Source organism: Geotrypetes seraphini, chromosome 3, assembly GCF_902459505.1.
Source record: "Geotrypetes seraphini chromosome 3, aGeoSer1.1, whole genome shotgun sequence".
Lineage (NCBI taxonomy): Eukaryota > Metazoa > Chordata > Amphibia > Gymnophiona > Dermophiidae > Geotrypetes > Geotrypetes seraphini.
Genome location: NC_047086.1, coordinates 329,671,471 through 329,690,219, shown reverse-complemented (window position 1 = coordinate 329,690,219; position 18,749 = coordinate 329,671,471). Strand labels below are relative to the sequence as shown.

The window sequence follows — 18,749 nt, the reverse complement described above, 5'->3', positions numbered from 1 at the left end:
TGTAACTCTGTTGCCAATAATCAAATAGTTTTCAAAAGTGATAACAGCTGTTGGAGGTTAGTGTATACTAATTTAACCGGACTCTTCCCTAAAGTTCCCTAACTAGTTAAAAGTTAACTAATGATAATTTAGGAATCAGGAATAATTTGTCTGAAATAAATTTGGTACATTAGATCATGGCAATATGAGGCCTTATGAGAACAAGTGAAGAGATACCTGAGTAGCAGTGGTGTAATAAGGGGGGTGCGGACCCCCCCAGATGCTGAGTTGGTAGGGGCACTGGCTCCTCTCTGCCGTGCCCTGCCACTCTCGTGCCATCCTTCCCCCACTCCGTACTTCTGTGTTATCTTCCCTAGCATGAGAAACTTCTGCCTGGTTCCTCTCTGAATCACTTCCAGGTCACGGGGCCAGGAAGTGACGTCAGAGGGAAATCTAATGCTGGTGCAAGGAGCATGCTACCGGAGCCACTCACGCTGGTGAAGATTTAGAGGTACATGGGGGTGAGGATGGAGAGCACAAGTGTGGACTAGGGGGCAGGATAGAGAGGGGGGCACAGAAGGAGTGGTGATGAGGGGCAATGGGGGGCAGGAGGCTCCTACCCTTACTACGCCACTGTTGAGCAGGATAACTTTTATTAATTTTTTGTATCATGACTGTTGTGTTTATTTTTACTATTATGTATTTTTATTGGGAGCAGCTTAGGTTCTTAAGCAGGTTATAAATAAATTAAGTAAATAAATAATAAAAATATATTAGTCATCTCAAAACAAATACCTAACAGACTTAGGACTCTTTTACTAAAGTGCATTAAACACTTAATATGTGGTATACCACAGTAAGGGGTTTTTCAGTATTCTAGCAATTACTCTGTGATATAAAAACATGTTTAGTGGGGGGGGGGGGGGGTTTGCGAGGCGCTGGTGTATGGGAGTGGAAGCATTTTCCAGGTAGCGCACTATACTTATTGCACATGAACTGGCTAATGTGCATTTAACACGGGACCACTTACTACCTCCTAAATAGGGGCTCCTAAGTGTTTCTCTGTTAACTGCCAGCAGGTACCTCATGCTAATGGGAACATTAATGAAGGACCTAAACAGGAAAATGCTGGTTTCACCCCACCCCTCAGGTACCACATAATATTTGCTGCATTTTACTAAAAGAACACCTTGGTAGAATAAATGGCAATAACAGAGTTTCCAAGTTCCCAGTTCCAGGAGGGAGACTTTAGCCCAGTCCTGGATTTCTGACAACCCTACCTGAGGCATTATGGGACCTGCAGCACTGATTTCAGTTGGTAATATTAGAGACTACAAATCCCACACTGTTCTCTCCTGCATCTGGGTTCCTTGGGCAGTTTTGTAATAAGGCCTCAAATTGGTCTATTTCATGCTCCATAATATCTAGGGTTACCATGTGGCTCCAGAAAAAGAAGGACGGATTGAGACATCCAGGTTTTACTTTCAATTGAAGTGATAGACCCTGATCGATTTTCAGAGGGTTGTGTTCATGAGGAGCTAGCTAAAATAAAGATAGACAAAGTGATGGGGCTAGATGGTGTGCATCCGTGGGTGCTGAAGGAACTTAGGGAAGTTTTGGTAGCTCCGCTGACTGACCTTTTCAATGAGTTTCTAGAGTCAGGAGTGGTTCCAGAGGACTGGAGAAGGGCGGATGTGGTCCCTCTCCACAAAAGTGGAAGTAAGGAAAAGGTAAGGAATTACAGGCCGGTAAATCTGATTTCTGTGGTAAACAAATTAATGGAAACACTTTTAAACAGAGAATGGTCAAGTTTCTGGAATCCTATGGATTACAGGACCAGAGGCAACATGGATTCATTAGAGAATGGTCTTGTCAGACAAATCTGATCAATTTCTTTGACTGGGTGACCAGAGAATTGAATAGAGGGAGTGCACTAGATGTGGTGTATTTAGATTTTAGCAAAACCTTTGACAGTGTTCCACACAGACATCTAATAAATAAACTGAGTGACCTCGGGATGGGTCCCAAAGTGATGGGCTGGGTCAAGAACTGGTTGAGTGGAAGGCGACAGAGGGTAGGGATCAATGGAAAGCGCTCTGAGGAAAGGGATGTTACCAGTGGTGTGCCTCAAGGTTCTTTTCTTGGGCCTGTTCTTTTTAACATTTTTATAAATGATATTACTGAAGGGTTGTCGGGTAAGATTTGCCTCTTTGCGGATGACACCAAAATCTGCACTAGAGTAGACACTTAGGATGGTGTGAAATTCATGAAGAAAGACCTGGCGAAGCTTGAGGAATAGTCTGAAATTTGGCAGCTAAACTTTAATGCTAAGAAATGCAAGATTACAAAAACCCGAGGCAACAGTAGAGTTTAGGGGGTGAAGAACTTATGTGCACGACAGAAGAGCGGGACTTGAGTGATGATCTTAAGGTGTGTGATGATCTTAAGGTGAATAAACAGGTTGAAAAGGTGATGGCGAAAGCTAGAAGGATGCCAGGTTACACAGAGAGAGGTATGGCCAGTGGGAAAAAGGAGGTATTGATGCCCCTGTATAAGACTTTGGTGAGACCTCATTTAGAATATTGTGTATAATTCTGGAGGCTGCACCTTCAAAAAGATATAAAAAGGATGGAGTTGGTCCAGAGGAAAGCTACTAAAATGGTATGTGGTCTTCATCATAAGGCGTATGGGGGACAGACTTAAAGATCTCAATCTGTATACTTTGGAGGAAAGGCGGGAGAGCGGAGATATGATAGAGATGTTAAAAAATTGGGAAAGTTAATAAAGCACAAATTTAAACGATGCTCCTAAATTTTCCAAAGTCTCAAGCTTCTGATGAATAATAATGTGATCCTTATTCAAAGTATCAAGTATAGTTTTCATTTCCATAAACTCTTTTACCAACTTCTTAAGATCTTTCTCCACTGCTAAAGTTTTATCTTCATTTTGCATCATTTCCTCATAACGGGTTACCTGGGTTTGCAGAGATTTTTCTCCTTGTTGAAATAATTCAAACTTATTCAGCAAGGAATCCTCCATACCTCCAACAGCATCCCACACCTCCTCCAATGTGACCTTTTCCGGCCTTTTTCTCCTCTTTCGTGGAACCATCTCCCAAAATTGAGGGCTTTTGAGAAGGTAGCTATTCCCTATCTTCCCCCTCTTCAAGATGCAAAGCTGGAACTGTCTCTTTTTCCACCAAAACTGAAACCATCGTAGCTCTGTCTCAAGATCCAGACGCTGCAATCCCTCTGATAGCCACCATCTGGGTCTGCTCCGGCAATAACACTCCATTTCCAGGTCAAAGAGGTGTCTCTGAGCATTCTGGGCTAAGGGTTATGTCCAAGACACCATGTCCTGTATCTCCTTCCTGGGACACCCCTACCCACTCTCAAGGTCTAGAAACTGGTACTGCAAAGCTAAGAATCTTCTGCTGCAACTAAGTCTAAGATACACCAGTTTCGAATGGGTAAGACTGGAGTTTTCTTTTACTTTTCACCATAGTTATCCCTGCAAATCACCCACAGCAGGATTGAAGCTCAGCAATGTACTTCCTCTTTTGGCATCATCTTGGCCTCTTCCCCCAATCAATTTATCTGTTATTTAACATTACAAGTAAAGATTTGGGTTTTTGTCTTGTTGTCTTTGTTTTACTGTAAAGCAAACACTGCATGATCTTTCTTTAAACAGTTCCACTGTGTTTCCCGTTTAGAGTACATTTCTAGTGTGCCTCACTATTTGCCAGCATTCTTTGTGTTAACTGGGGGAACGAAGCTTCAGTGAGCAGCTTTATCATGCTGTGCATTTATGAATCTTAAACATAACTGTCAGTCCAGTAGTAATGTTTTACTATCCTCAGCTTTAAGACCATCAAGCTAGTTGTTTTTCTCAGTTCTTGTAGCAGCTCCTTCTAAAGGTATAGATTTAAAAAAAAAAAAATCCCAAACTCTGACAGATGGTCCTCAGCGTTCCACTCCCGCTGGGCTCAGCAGGACCCTTGGCTTAGAAGGTTAGGACTGTCAAAAAGAGTCAGCCTACACAGCAAATAGCAACATGTAGACTGACAGTCTGTTTCATATAGAAACTTTGGGTGTTGGGTTTTTGTTTTTTTTGTTCTATCCTTAGTTGTCTTTTTGGTAATTGTATGTCTATAGGACTTGGCCTTTCCTGTGCAGAAGTGCCATGTATTTTTCAAATGCTACTTTCAAAAAGGAGGACTTAAGAACAAGAAAAGGTAGGCCTAAATCTCATAAAGTTTGATCTCATGTTTGGTTGTATGATTATGTTTTTTGGCAAGAGAAATTCAATAAAATCTGAAACTAGGACTGTGTATGCTACAGCCGAGGCAAAGGCACACTGCAAAATACCTAAAAGAAATGGGTCTGTAATCCTCAATGTTTCTCACAGGGTGATAAACAAGTTTATGCTTCTAAGTTTTATATACCTAAGTATATAGCAGATCATTTCCAACTGTTTTCTGGTTTATCCTCAAGGAAAATGAGAAAGAAACTGTACTGCTGGGATTTCCTTAGTCAACATCTGTAAAACCTCGTAGGTTGTTAGGCAATTATTTACCCTACCAGGCAGCCCTAATTTGAAACATTCTTCCTTTATCTATTAGGGAACTACAGTTTATCTTTGCTTTGAAAACTTTTTTGTTTAGAAATATTTATTAGGCCTCTAATGGTCTTAGCGTATCTGATGTTGTTTTAGTTGGGTCTTTTATTTGTTTGTCATTGTAACTATTTCAGTTGTAATTCCTAGTTACTGTCTAGTTGCTCTTATGAACCTGTATGGCAAATGTGAGTTTAAAATGTTTTTTAATATAATGTTTAGTTGTAAAATAAGTAAGGATGCTGTAAAAGAGCAATTACCAGCGGCCTTTAATGTAGCACAGGGTCTTGTCTCATAAAACTCACTTTAGTTTTTATTTATAATTTAAGGTCAATAATTTCAGCTCCCTTTCTTTCATTTTCCCTTATGACAAATAATATAAATCTTTTACAAGGAGTTACCAAGTGCAAAAAGAGTATGAAATAGATAAATTTGAACCTGTGGACATATTTGGGACCTGTGTTAAAATAGCATAATATAGCTAAAATGTTTCCTAATTTCATAATACTTCATACTATTGAAATGTTTCATAATTTGAATTGAGCTTATTCTGTGCACAATATATTTCATTTTCCCTTGATAAATATGTGTACTGAATGCATGTACGTATGAATGTATGTGCTTTGGATTTTACTTTTAGTGAAGACTTCGTATGCATTATATGAGTAGAGTTGATAAAGTCCATTTTTATTCATTTGATGCTATATTTAAATTCATCTTATTTACTGACTCCCTTCAAAGAAGAGAGAAAACCACAATCAATAAGAGTTAACACTATTATGAGACTGTAGGCTACAGGTATTAAGCTGCACAATTATTTCACTGTTATGCTTTTTTTTTTTTTACTGCAGGTCCTGTTTTATTCAGTGAGTCCTACGCCGGCTTTTACAAAGCCATGATAGAGGTTTGTACCGCGGACTGGCAAGGTAAATGCTCCAACACTCATAGAATTCCTATACCGCAGCTTTATACAAGCCAGTGCTTATTACTAGTAACTCATGTTACTGGTGGAATAACATACATCAACAGCAGCACAATTTATTAACTAGCCCTATGTATCTTATTAGCTGGATTTTTGTACAAGTAGGTTAGATGAACAGAAATTTATGTTAAATGGTTATATGAAATTTAAAAACCCAATGAAATGAATATTTTTTAACGGTTATGCCAATGTTCCCTCTAAGGACCGAGTTCATGTGAGCAAAAAAAAAAAAATTTCACGTGTAAAGGACTAGTTAATGTGATCAAAGATTTTCTGTTGCATTGCCCTGATGGTATTATACACACTGTGCATTACAAATTAAGAATTATAAATATAAATTAAAAAATGGAAAATAAGATGATTTTTATTGAAAGGACTTAAAACATTTTTCAATTAGCTCTCAGAAGCCAGCTCCTTCCTCCCTAGGTCAAGATAGTAAGCTGTCTTAACCTCCTCTCTTGCTGTTTCTGTCTCTCCCCTCCCATCCAGCGCTACCCTGCTTCATGCTTTTCTGCACTCTCTCCTTTCTGTAATGCTTCTTCAGCCAGCCATCCTTCCCTCTATGCTATTTCTCCAGCCATCCTCCCTCCATCTCTCCATGCTATTTCTCCAGTCCCCTACCCTCCCTCCTCCGATGTTACTTCCCTCAAAATATATTTCCCAACTCCCTTTCCTACCTCCTCCACTGATGGCTGCTGTAATTTAATCTTCAGGCAGCCGGCAGCAGCAGCAATGAGGTGTGCCTGCTACCACTGGCCTGCCCCAGAAGTGCCTCTCTGCAAGACCCACCTATGCGGGAACAGAAGTTGCTGCAGAAAGGCAGCTTCCAGGACAAGCCAGCAGTAGTAGGCTCACCTCGTTGCTGCTGCCACCGTCTTCCCAAGATTAAATTTCAGCAGCCAGCTGAGAAGGAGGTAGGAGAGGGAGTCGGAAGATAGAGAGATCGTGAGGGGAAGCAGAATTGGAGATCAGAGGAGTGAGGGAAGGGGACTAGAGTAACAGTATGGAAGGAGGGAGAGGGGCTGAAGGAACAGGTGGGAGAGCTGGCTAAACCCGGACAGACCCCCCTATTTTTCCAAAAACCGTCTTGGCACCTGGGCAGTCCTTGAGAAAGACGACATGTCAGGATCTTCATGGACATCTGATAACCCTTGTAATTCCATGTCAAGTGGTCCAGAGCACCCACTCAATCATCTCAGAAATTGATTAAATTTTTTCAGGGGAAAGCCAAGTTTTGGGGCATGATTTCAACTAGGTTCAGAGTTAGGGGTCCCTTTATTTGGGCCACTATTTTGTATCCATGGAAGATGTAGACTGGAGACCTTCCTTGAAATTGGACCAGTTGGCATGGAATTACCCTTATCTGGAAATATGTTTGTACATTTATAGGTAAATGACTCATCAGCAGGGGTTCTTAACCTTTTTGTGCCATGGACGCCTTTTGAGAGTCTGGCAAAACCTATAGGCTTCTTCTCAGAAAAAAGTATTTAAATGCATAAAATATAATACATAGATTTCACTATGAAGGGAACCAATTATGCTCAATTACAGTTATCAAAATATAAAAAAAATAACTTGTTGATTATTATTAGTTACACACTTTCAGAGGAAAAGGTACTTCACACAATCTAATCTATTCTAGTTTCACTTATTAAGGGTATAATAATTTTAGATAGTGAAAGTTATTGAAGTTAACTAGAGGCCATTATTTTTATAATCCAACTCCAAGTACAGTGTTTGACATATCAGACACTATCTTCTCTTGGATTGTCTGTGTGAAGATAGTCTTGCAAGAATAGTTTCTTATTATTCACTGTTTTTTACCCCGCCTATTTTTCAAGTAACTATTAAAGATTCAGTTTCTGCCCACTATCCTTCTAATTGTGCTCCTGAAAGATCAATTTTGGCCCCAAACTGTTTTTATTCTACTACTTTCTGTTTTAATATAGGATTTAGGAATAAATTCATATTTTTATGAAGATGACATATGTAGTTTCTAATTGCTCATGATACTTGGGATTGGGATTTTTGGTATAGTTTGAAATATTGTTTAGACAAGAATATAGATAACCCTAAGAAATCTGAAACAATATGGATCTCAAAAAATAGCAATTCATTACTAGCAGGAGACTGTAACTCATTACTAGCAAGAGACTGTAACTCATACAGACTGTGAAGCTATTATACAATGCCAAGAAATCCAGTCATATGTCTCCTTTATTGACTGAACAAAACTGATTCCAATCTCCAGTAGGACTGCATTTCACCACGTCTATTACACTAGATTATCAAACTCCACATTTTATCCAAATTAAAATTATATTCATCCTTCACTTATCTCCCCTTTTACAAAACCGTGGAAGCCGCTGAATGCTTTGCACTGCTCCTGACACTTATAAAGTTCCTATGAGTGTCGGGAGCAGTGCGGAGCATTCAGCACAGCGACCTGCGCAAGGGAGGGGGTGTTAATCTTTGTACCCAAGCTAACTGGCACTGCATGTAACATGGTGCTGTGCGAAATGGAAAAAAGTCATTAATAAAGTGCACCATGGGTCCTTAATGGTACCTGTGCTGTTTAACGTATTCATAACTAATCTAGAGAAAGTGACACTTTCTGCATCAACCATGAACAAGACTCGGAACCTGACATTGGAGGAACATGGTCCTGTGTTAGTGATGAGCAAGGAAAGATTTTCATACCAGCAAATGCCAGAAAAGTTGGCTGCAGTCATACCACGATAGTAAAGATTGTACAAAAAAAAGAAAGCAATAGGTTCATTGGTAGACAAGCCTTGGTCCAGTCGGTCAGTGTTACGACCAAAATACCATGTTCCGCAAGGCACAGACTGAGAAAAATGTAAAAGAGATGGATTCAGCCCGAGAGAAACCAAGCTGTCAGATGTAGTGATTGCAGGTTGGGATGTAGAAATGATTCCTGATTCTGAGTGAGCAGAGTAGGAAATATTGGAAGAGGTATGGGTTCCCTGGAACTGAGTTGAAGTAGAAGGGAGAACCAATGTTGCCTGGGCCACCGTGGAGCAATGAGAATCATGGTGGCTGCTTCTTTCTTGAGTTTGAACAAAGTTCTCATGAGAGGAAGTGGAGGGAATGCATATAGAATCAGACCCATCCAGTCCAGAAGAAAAGCATCCACTGCCAGACAGAGAGTAAAGTCTGCAGCATAACTGGGGCAACTGATGATTGTGAGGAGCCGCAAATAAGTTCACTTGAGGAGTGCCCCATTGAGCAAAGATGGACTGGAGAGTTGCGGAGTCGAGAGTCCATTCAGGAGGCTGAAGAATTCTGCTGAGGTTGTCTGCTAGGGAATTCTTCTTCCCCTGAATGTAGACAGCCTTCAAGAAGAGATTGCAAGCTGTCGCCCAAGTCCAGATTTTCTGGGCCTCCTGACACAACAGAAGAGAGCTCATGCCTCCTTGCTTGTTTATGTAGTACATTGCTACTTGATTGTCCATGCAAAGGAGGAGGACTTGAGGACAAAGAAGATGATGAAAAGCCTTGAGGGCATAAAACATCGCTCTGAGTTCTAGGAAATTGATGTGAAATTTCCGTTCCCTAGTAGTTCAAAGACCTTGAGTCTGCAGATCGTCCATTAGCATAAGGGGATGCGTCCATCATGATGACCTTGTGATGAGGGGGTAAACGGAAAAGGAGACCTCTGGATAGATTGGAGGAGGTCATCCACCCTTGAAGCGACTGCAGAAGAGATGATGTCACAGATATATGTTGTGAGAGATGATCCGTCACCTGAGACGACTGGAAAGCAAGGGTCCATGAGGGGTGCGAAGATGTAGTCTTGCCAGTGGTGTGACATGGACAGTTGAAGCCATGTGGCCTAGAAAACCCATCATGTGTCTGACAGAGATGGTTTGAAGAGGAAGCAGATGCTGACACAGACGGATGAGAGCCTGAAGATGATCTGTCGGAAGAAACGCTCTCATGAGTATGGTGTCTAAAATTGCCCCAATGAATTGCAGACGTTGAGTTGAAATGAGATGTGATTTGGGGAAGTTGACTTCAAATCCTAGAACCTGGAGAAAAGAAATGGTCTGAGATGTTGCTTGGACCACTTCCTGAGATGAAACAGCCTTGATCAACCAGTCGTCCAGGTAAGGAAAGACCTGAAGGCCTTGTGATCGGAGAGATGCGGCCACTACAATCCAGCACTTCGTGAAGACTCTGGGAGAAGATGCCAGGCCAAAGTGCTGTATTGGTAATGACAGCAATTGATTTGAAAATGGAGATACTTCCTGGAAGCCAGATGAATTGGAATATGTGTGTAGGCTTCCTTGAGATCCAGGGAGCATAGCCAGTCATTCTGGTTGAGGAGAAGATACAGCAGGGTGAGTGAAAGCATCCTGAATTTCTCCTTGACTAGAAATTTGTTGAGCGCTCTGAGATCCAGGATGGGTCTCAGTCCTCCGGTCTTCTCGGGAACTAAGAAGTAACGGGAGTAGAATCCCTGCTTCTGTTGATTGAGAGGAACTTCCTCGATGGCATTCAGCAGGAGAAGGGGTTGAACCTCCTACAGAAGAAGGGAGGACTGTTCAGGGTCCAAAAAAGACTTTATTGGAGGATTGTCTGGTGGTAGAGACTGAAAATTGAGAGAGTAACCCTGAGAAATGATGTTAAGGACCCAGAGGTCCTTAACATTTTATGAGTTCCCAACGACTGATGAAAAACTGAAGACGACCTCCGATGGGCTGAGGCAAGGTTTGGGAAATGGTGATATTGACTATGCTCCTGAAAAACAGGTCAAAAAGGCTGAGTAGATTTAGGTGGCACAACTTGTTGTTTTTGCTGTTGTTGTCTCTGCCTCATAGGTTGAGACTGAGGCGGAGGCACGGGTTTTGCAGCAAAATATATAATATGAAGATTGCTCCCGGAAAGAGCGAGCTGGTGGAGGTTTCTTGGTCTTCACTGGAGTATTCCAACTGGTCTCATGGGCCGATAACTTTTGGGTGGTTGTATCTAAAGAAGCACCAAAAAGTTCATTGCCCAAACAAGAAGCATTAGCGAACCGATCCTGATGGTTTACATCAAGCTCTGATACCCTAAGCCAGACTAGGCATCGCATAGCCACAGCATGTGAGGTTAGTTCAAAAGTATCATATATAGAGCGAACCATATATTTGCGCAGCTGGAGCAAGTCAGAGATGTAACGCTGAAATGCAGGCAATTTGTGATCAGGCAAGTATTTTTGAAAAGCGGCAACTTGATTAATTAAGTGCTTTAAGTAGAATGAAAAATGAAAAGCATAGTTGCTGGACCAGTTGGCAAGCATGGCATTTTGATACAGTTGTTTGCCAAAGCGGTCCATTGTCTTACCCTCTCTGCCAGGAGGTATGGAAGCATATACACTGGCTCTTGTAGATTTTTTAAGGGTTGACTCCACCAAAAGAGACTCATGGGGTAGCTGAGACTTGTCAAAGCCTGGTATGGGAACTACCCTGTAGAGCGAATCAAGCTTGTGAGGAGCCACAGGGATAGTCAAGGGAGTTTCCAATTTTTTATAAAAGGTCTCCCGCAAGATGTCATGGAGGGGGAGCTTGAGAAACTCCTTAGGTGGCTGATCATAATCTAATGCATCCAAAAATTACTTAGATTTTTTGGAGTCAGCTTCCAGGAGTATAGAGAGTTTCAGCCATGTCTTTCAAAAATTTAGAACAAGAAGACTTGTCTGTTTTTTTAATGGGGTCTTGAGAATATGGTAATTGAGAATCTTCATCTGAAGAAATGTCATCATCAGAAAGAAGAGGCTCCTCAGAATCACCCCAGAGATCAGAATCTCGTGTTGGTGGAAGGCGATGTTGAGCACTGAATGTCGATGGTTCAAGATGTTTCATCTTCTTCAAGGCCTTACCCGATTTGACTGACACCATCTCGGGAGATGTTTGCGAAGAAGAACGACATCGAGCCTCTAACCAACCCAGACAACACCGATGAAGATTTTTGTAATGCCAGTGCCGAGTCTGGAAATGTCGGTGCCGGTATCAAAGACTCAGACCTGACTGTGACTGGCATTGGAGGAGCCAGTGTCGCCATAACAGGGAGTAAGAGCTGCAACTGCTCCCATAGCTCTTTCTGCAGCAGTTCTTGAATATGCTACTTGAGTGCCAGTACCGCTAGCTTTTTTGCTGGTAACATTGGTGCAGCTCTGCGCTCCGGCGATGAGGAGGCCAATGTCGAGGCATTCACCGCGATAGAAGCCAAGCATTCTTGGGTCTCCTCGAGGTCTGCAGGACTTAGCAAACTGCTGAAGTGACCTGAGGACCTGAAGGGGTGGGGGAAGGCTTCTTAGCTGGCTTACCCACTGCATGCGACACCGAAGATGATTCCGACGTCGGGTGTTGCGGTGTCGATTTCGGTGCGGACCCCGACACTGGTACTGGTATCGAATCACCCTCCATAACGGAACCGAAAAAGAGACGTTGCTGAATCTGATGATTTTTAAGGGTCCTCTTCTGGAGGGAGGAAAAACGAGTGCAAGATTCAGCCCTGTGCTCTGGCCCCACACACTGGAGACACCAGCGATGCGTATCTTTGATGGAAATAGGGCGATCACACCGTCTGTACTTCTTAAAACCCGTTTGAGGATGAACATTGAGGGAAAAATGGCTCAGCAAAATCGAAGGTCGAGGCTTGAGGAGTGGAACAGGCCCCACCAGGCTGAACCTGCAAAAGTGAGAAAGTAAGGTTTTTTTTTTTTTTTTTACTATAAAAAGGAAAGAAAGAAAACAAACACTGACTAAAAAGTCAGAAAATAAGCTGCATGAGCGGGAAAGCAGTGAAAAACTATCAACAGCCATTGATGAGCGGCTTCTTAGCTCCGCGGAAACTAAGAAACTGAGGGACCGCGCGCCCTACATTGGGCGGGAAGGCACTCACGCATGCGCGGTTCGGGCTATCGCAAACTTTCTAAACTCTTAAACTGGCAATGCACTTTTGATGTGATCCGTACCGGGGCTCTGTCGTTGACATCACCCATTCGTGAGAATATGCTGCCTGCTTGTCCTGAGATAAAAATAATTACTAAAATAAAAATTGTTTGTGTACCAATTTAGGAGCCCTTCTATGAAAGTGTGCTGAAATCTAGACGTAGGCTCAGATTCACTAAAGATAGCGACTCAATCACTGTTGGCCAACTCTGGCCGATTTTTAAACAGTGATTGATTCACTATCTTTTTTGCATGCAAATAATTTACACGGAGTGAGCGATTGAGTCGGGACAGAGCCCTGACAGTAGTGACAGGAGAAACAGTTTCCTATCACTGCTGTTAGGGCTTCTGCTGGCTTTTTTCTTGTTTTTCATTTTTTTAAAATGAGCCAGATATTTTGCGTATATTACATTTGCAAAAATATCTAGCCAATAAAAAATTAAACCCTCCCCCCCTACAAAGCGCTCCCTCACTTCCCCCCTCCCCGAATCCCCAAAATGGCAGGAAGGATGCCGACTACCTCCTGCCATCTGGCCTACTCCTTCCACACCCCCAAAACAAACAGCAGGAGGGATGCCCACTCCCTCCTGCCACCGGACGTGGATGCCTTGCCCCCTCCCCATCCCTCTCCCCATGTCTTTAAAAGTTGGGAGCAGGAAGGGTCCCTAAGGAAGTCCCTGATTGGCTCAGGTGCCTCAAGCCCCTCCCAAGGGAGGAGCCCGAGGTGCCTGAACAAAATAGCTAAGCAATTGTTAGTGAATCAATCGCTTGGCTATTTTGCATGGGGTTTTACTCATTTGCATGGGTGGATCGGCTTGGATAGGAGATTCATCAGACAGCAGTTTAGTGAATCGGGTCGGGGAACACGAACGATCACAAAACCAGTAAAACCGGTTATGCAACCATCTTTACAGGATCGGTACGTTTAGTGAATCTAGCCCTTAATGTGGGTTTTTTCTGCTTGCTAAACCCAGATTTAATATGTCACTTTTATAGGGTGTTTTCCATTTTTGTTAATTTCAGGACATGTGCATGTTCGCTTTAATGTGCACTACCTTACTGCCTCCTATGTAGGACACGATAAGTGCTTTTGTGTCAACTTTGCATTAGTCAGATAGCTCATGCTAATCATTGTACTGCACTAGCTAGATAAACTTCCATGCCTATTCTTTGCCCGTAACACACTATTTTCAATAAATATTTTGAGATTTAAAAAACCCTAATGTGTAAATTAGTGTGTGCAAACCGGTAAAATACCACATTTTGTGGTAGCCTGATTTTCCTGCACTAAACACGTATTAACACCCTATTTCATTTTATAGGCAAAAGAAGGCTGGAAGATGAGAAGAGATGATTTTGAGTTTGGGGAGATCGACTTTCTGTTGGGAAGATCAGAGTGGTCAAAAGAGCTTCAAGGAGACGCTTTGCCAATTAACTCAGTTGTAGTTAGTATGCTAATTTTGGGCAACTGTTCTAGGGTGGGCTACAGCTGCAGTGTAGTATCATTCTTACTGTAAATTCTTAACAGCAGCCATAAGAGGGAGCTCACTGATCAAGGAAAACCCATTAACAGGCTTCATATTACTGAATATATTGAAAAACCATAACAGTTGATAATCCATTTGACTGAGATAAATCTTTTCTCACCTTTTGCTTTATAATGTTAAGGACTCCTTTTATAAAATAGCGCTAGAGATTTTTAGTGCAGGCCGGTGAGGTATATGCTCCAGTGTTCATAGAATTCCTATGAGCGCTGGAGTATTTACCTTGCCAGCCTGCGCTAAAATCCTCTAGTGCTGCTTAGTAAAGCATAGTGTAAGTTTGTTGAGAATAAACTCTGATCTTTGCCTTTAATAGAAAAGCTCAATTTGTGTTCACTTTAAATACTTCAATATTTTGTGGTCATTTTAAAGTACCCCCTGTTTCCTTCGCTCCATCAGCTGCCCTTTGACCCGTATTAAGGTCAAAAGGGAAAGAAATGCCCATGTGACCTCACTTTTAAATTAGATTATGTATTAGTTTGAAGGGCAGATGGGATCAGTCACAATGCAATTCAACAATCTAAAAAGCTCCAAATTATTTTTATAATGACTAGTATTTGACACTGCTCCTGGTGCTGTGAACATTCAATAGCACTGCTCACCCTGCATATCTCATAGGCGCATCAACTCAACATATGTTGCAAGTAAGGAGTTCTTTATGAACATATATGCAATACTTCTCATTCAAGAGTCATCTAGAGGAAGCAAATAGCCTGCCATATGACAGAAACAATATCTTTTAATACACTTGCACTTCCACTTTGCACTTCTCTGCACATGAGTATCAAAAAAGACATTTGATCATGGACCTTTCACCAGAAACGCAAAATATCTGCCCAAGATATGACAAGACCCGTATCTGGAAATGGCATTACTAAATCTTAAACCGAGTCACATTAAGCTTTTCAAGGACTGATAATGAGCTTTGCTTAATCTCTTTGAAAGAAAAGAATTGAGTTTTGTCCCCCAATTTGTTTCAACATCTGAAAGTTCATGAGGTTGCGACCCCTGTCTTGGGATGTAGCTCCTGCCACCTGCAAATGTTTCAGGAACGCAGCCTGAGACAATAATCTTTGTGCTGGTTAACTGTTACCAGGGAAACAGTTCTGGTTCATCAATAGGAGGCCTTTAGCCCCACCATAGCTTTGTAGGAAGAGGACACGTGCCAGCTGTTACTGAATAATCATTGTTGCAGGCCAGCAGGAAGTAACAGTTAGTAGCAAGCTGCAGCCAAGCTACCCAGTGTTACTTCACAGACCCCGTGTTGCATGTATTACCAAATCAGCCTCAGGGCAAAACACTACAGCTAAATGTGAGCATTTGCAATATGATTAAAAAATAATAATAAACCAACAAGACTATCAAATTAAAAATAAATAACATGCTTAGGAGACTAATAAGAAACCCCTTTTCTGAAAAATGCCATAACTTTTGGAGTTGGGTTTTTTTCTCCTTTGCTGCAGATTCTTAAGGCTACTTTTACGAAGCCGCGTTAGCGACTTTATCGCATACACCTTTTTATCGCGCGCTAACCCCCGCGCTAGCCGAAAAACTACCGCCTGCTCAAGAGGAGGCAGTAGTGGCTAGCGCGGCCAGCAAATTAACGCGCACTATTACACATGTTAAACTGCTAACGCGGCTTCGTAAAAGGAGCCCTTAGTTTGCAAATGGTTGTCTGGAATCTTCCTATGCAGTGGCGTACCAAGGGGGGCGGGGGGTGGTGCACCCCGGGTACATGGCTTGGGGAGGTGCACAGCCGGCCAGGTCCGGGTCCTCCTGCCAGATCTGGTTCCTCCAGCCCTTCCTTTACCCTGGTCCACGCCGCTACAATCTTACCTCCCTGCTGCTGCTGTGACAAGAAGTCTTCTTTTTGACGTCAATTCTGACGTCGGAGAGGACGTTTTGGGCCAGCCAGTGATTGGCTGGCCTGGAACGTCCTCTCCGACGTGAGAATTGACGTCGGAAAGAAGACTTCTTGTTGGCGATTAGTTTCAGCAGCGGGGAGGTAAGATTGCAGCGGCGCGGACCGGGAGAAAGGAAGGAGAGAGGCACTTTTTTTTCCACGGCAGGGAGGGAAGGATGTAGGCAGGCAGGCAGGCAGGCTGGCTTTGAGGGTGGACAAAATCTGGAAGGCAGTAAGGGGACATAAGAAGGAGGCACTGGGGGCACTAAGGACATGGGAAGGGGGCACTATGGACACAGAACGGAGGCACTGGGGGCACTATGGACACAGGAAGGAGGCATTGGGGGCACTATGGACACAGGACGGAGGCACTGGGGGCACTATGGACACAGGAAGGAGGCACTGGGGCACTATGGACACAGGAAGGAGGCACTGGGGGCACTATGGACACAGGATGGAAGCACTGGGGGCACCATGGACACAGGACGGAGGCACTGGGAGCACTATGGACACAAGAAGGAGGCACTGGGGGCACTATTGACACGGGAAGGAGGCACTGGGGGCACTATGGACACAGGAAGGAGGCACTGGGGGCACTATGGACATGGGAAGGAGGCACTGGGGGCACTATGGACACAGGACAGAGGCACTAGGGGCACCATGGACACAGGACGGAGGCACTGGGAGCACCATGGACACAGGACGGAGGCATTGGGAGCACTATAGACATGGGAAGGAGGCACTGGGGGCACTATGGACACATGAAGGAGGCATTGGGGGCACCATGGGCACAGGCGGAGGTACTGGGGGCACTAAGGACACGGGACGGAGGCACTGGGGGCACTATGGACATGGGAAGGAGGCACTGGGGGCACTATGAATGCAGGATGGAGGCACTGGGGTACTAAGGACGCAGGATGGAGGCACTGGGGGCACTTTGGGCACAGGACAGAGGCACTGGGGGCACTATGGACACGGGAAGGAGGCACTGGGGCACTATGGACACAGGATGGAGGCACTGGGGGCACTAAGGACATGAGAAGGAGGCACTGGGGGCACTATGGACATGGGAAGGAGGCACTGGGGGCAATAAGGACATGGGAAGGAAGGAGGGAGGGAATAGAAAGGGACAATTGTTGGGCCTGAGTGCAGAAAGAAAGAAAGGATACACAGTCAATTAATAGATGTCCCCTTTTGATGAAAAAAATAAATGGTCACGTTACCTCTGACTTATTTTCTCTGCAGCAGAGTCGGAAGCCGCGCTGAGGTGCAGGAAGGTCCCGCAATGATTCGGCTCTGCTCCGGAAGAAGTAAGTTACGTCGGAGGAGGTGCCACAACTCCCTGTGTCTCCCGGGTCCACCCCCGCCGACATAACTTACTTCTTCCGGAGCAGAGCCAGCAGACGAGTCATCGCGGGTCCTTCCAGCATGCGGCTGCTGAGTCCGCTCCAGAGCAAGTTTGTCGGAGAGGGGTGGACTGGCAGCCAGCAGCTACAGTCATCGTGGGACCTTGCTGCATGAAGGGAGAGATAGGAGCAGGACTGCTGGAATGGAAGAGTGGTGGAGGGAAAGAAAGGGGGCAGGGTGGTATGGAAGGGTGGTGCTGATGGAATTGATGTACAGAGAAAGGGGAGAGTCATAAGGGGTAAGGATATTGGAGGGAAAGAAAGGGGGCAGATGCTGATTGAAGAGGGGTGGATGGTGAGAGAAAGGGCAGACATTGGATGGTAGTGGGGAGCCTATGCTGGATGGAAGTGCAGATGGGAGAGATAAGGGAACAAATGTAGGAAGGAAATGGGAAGAGAGAAGAAGTGAGCAGACGCTGGATGAAGTGGACAGAGAGAAGAGAAGGTACTAGATGGAAGGATTGGAGAAAGAGGGTACATGATGGAAGGAGGGGATAAATAAAAGGAGGGCACATGATGGGGAGAAAAGGATTGAGTTAGGAAAACAATGGAGGGGTGAGGGAAAGAGGTGGCAAGCTTTAGGTAGACAGTAAAAAAGGACATTGATGAGAGGGTAGTAAGAACGTAATCTAGACAGATGCAGAAAATAAATTGAAAAGGAAAATGAGGGAAAAAAGGGAAAGGGATTGCAGAGGAGAGGTGTGGGAGAGGGAAGGAGAGGAGAGAGATGCCATACCAATGGGGGTGAAAGAAGAGATGGAAGGGGGAGGCATACAGTTCTGGAAGGGGTATAGAAGGAGAGATGCCATATAGGGGAAGAGAGATGGCAGACAGTGGATGGAAGGAAGAGAGTTACAAGAAGATGAGGAAAGCAGAAACCACAGAAGACAAAGGTAGAAAAACATTTTCTATTTATTTATTGCTTTAGGAGACATGTATCACTGTTTCTGTGGTGCACTGTATGCAGAGTCCAGCTTCTTACTGGTTCAATTTAACCTTTGTCTATGTATTTCTATTTTATCCCCCCTTTTACAAAACTGTGAAGCATTTTTTAGCACCAGCCGTGGTGGTAACAGCTTTGCTGCTCAGAATTCTATGAGCGTCAGAGCTGTTACCACCGTGGCTAAAATCCACACTACAGTTTTGTAAAAGAGGAAGGGGTTAGTTTGTGATTACATATTCCATACTAGGCAAAGGTGTTTTCTGTGTTCTGTGTGTTTAAAAGACATGGTTTTTTGTTAGGATTGACTGCAGGATTGATCTGTACTAGTCTGGCTTGTTTAGTTTTACAATGGGTGTATTGATGTTGTACTGCTCACTGCAGTATGTAAGATGCTGCCTTTTCCTAGGTACTCATGTGTGACGTGT

General features: G+C 43.6%; 1 long non-coding RNA gene across 1 annotated transcript; it reads left to right on the top strand.

Annotated features, from left to right (window-relative positions):
* Nucleotides 1-408: 408 nt before the first annotated feature.
* Nucleotides 409-14,196, top strand: LOC117356717. The gene is made up of 3 exons (XR_004538702.1): nt 409-490; nt 5,445-5,519; nt 13,854-14,196. It is a non-coding gene; the product is annotated as an uncharacterized LOC117356717 (long non-coding RNA).
* Nucleotides 14,197-18,749: the final 4,553 nt, after the last annotated feature.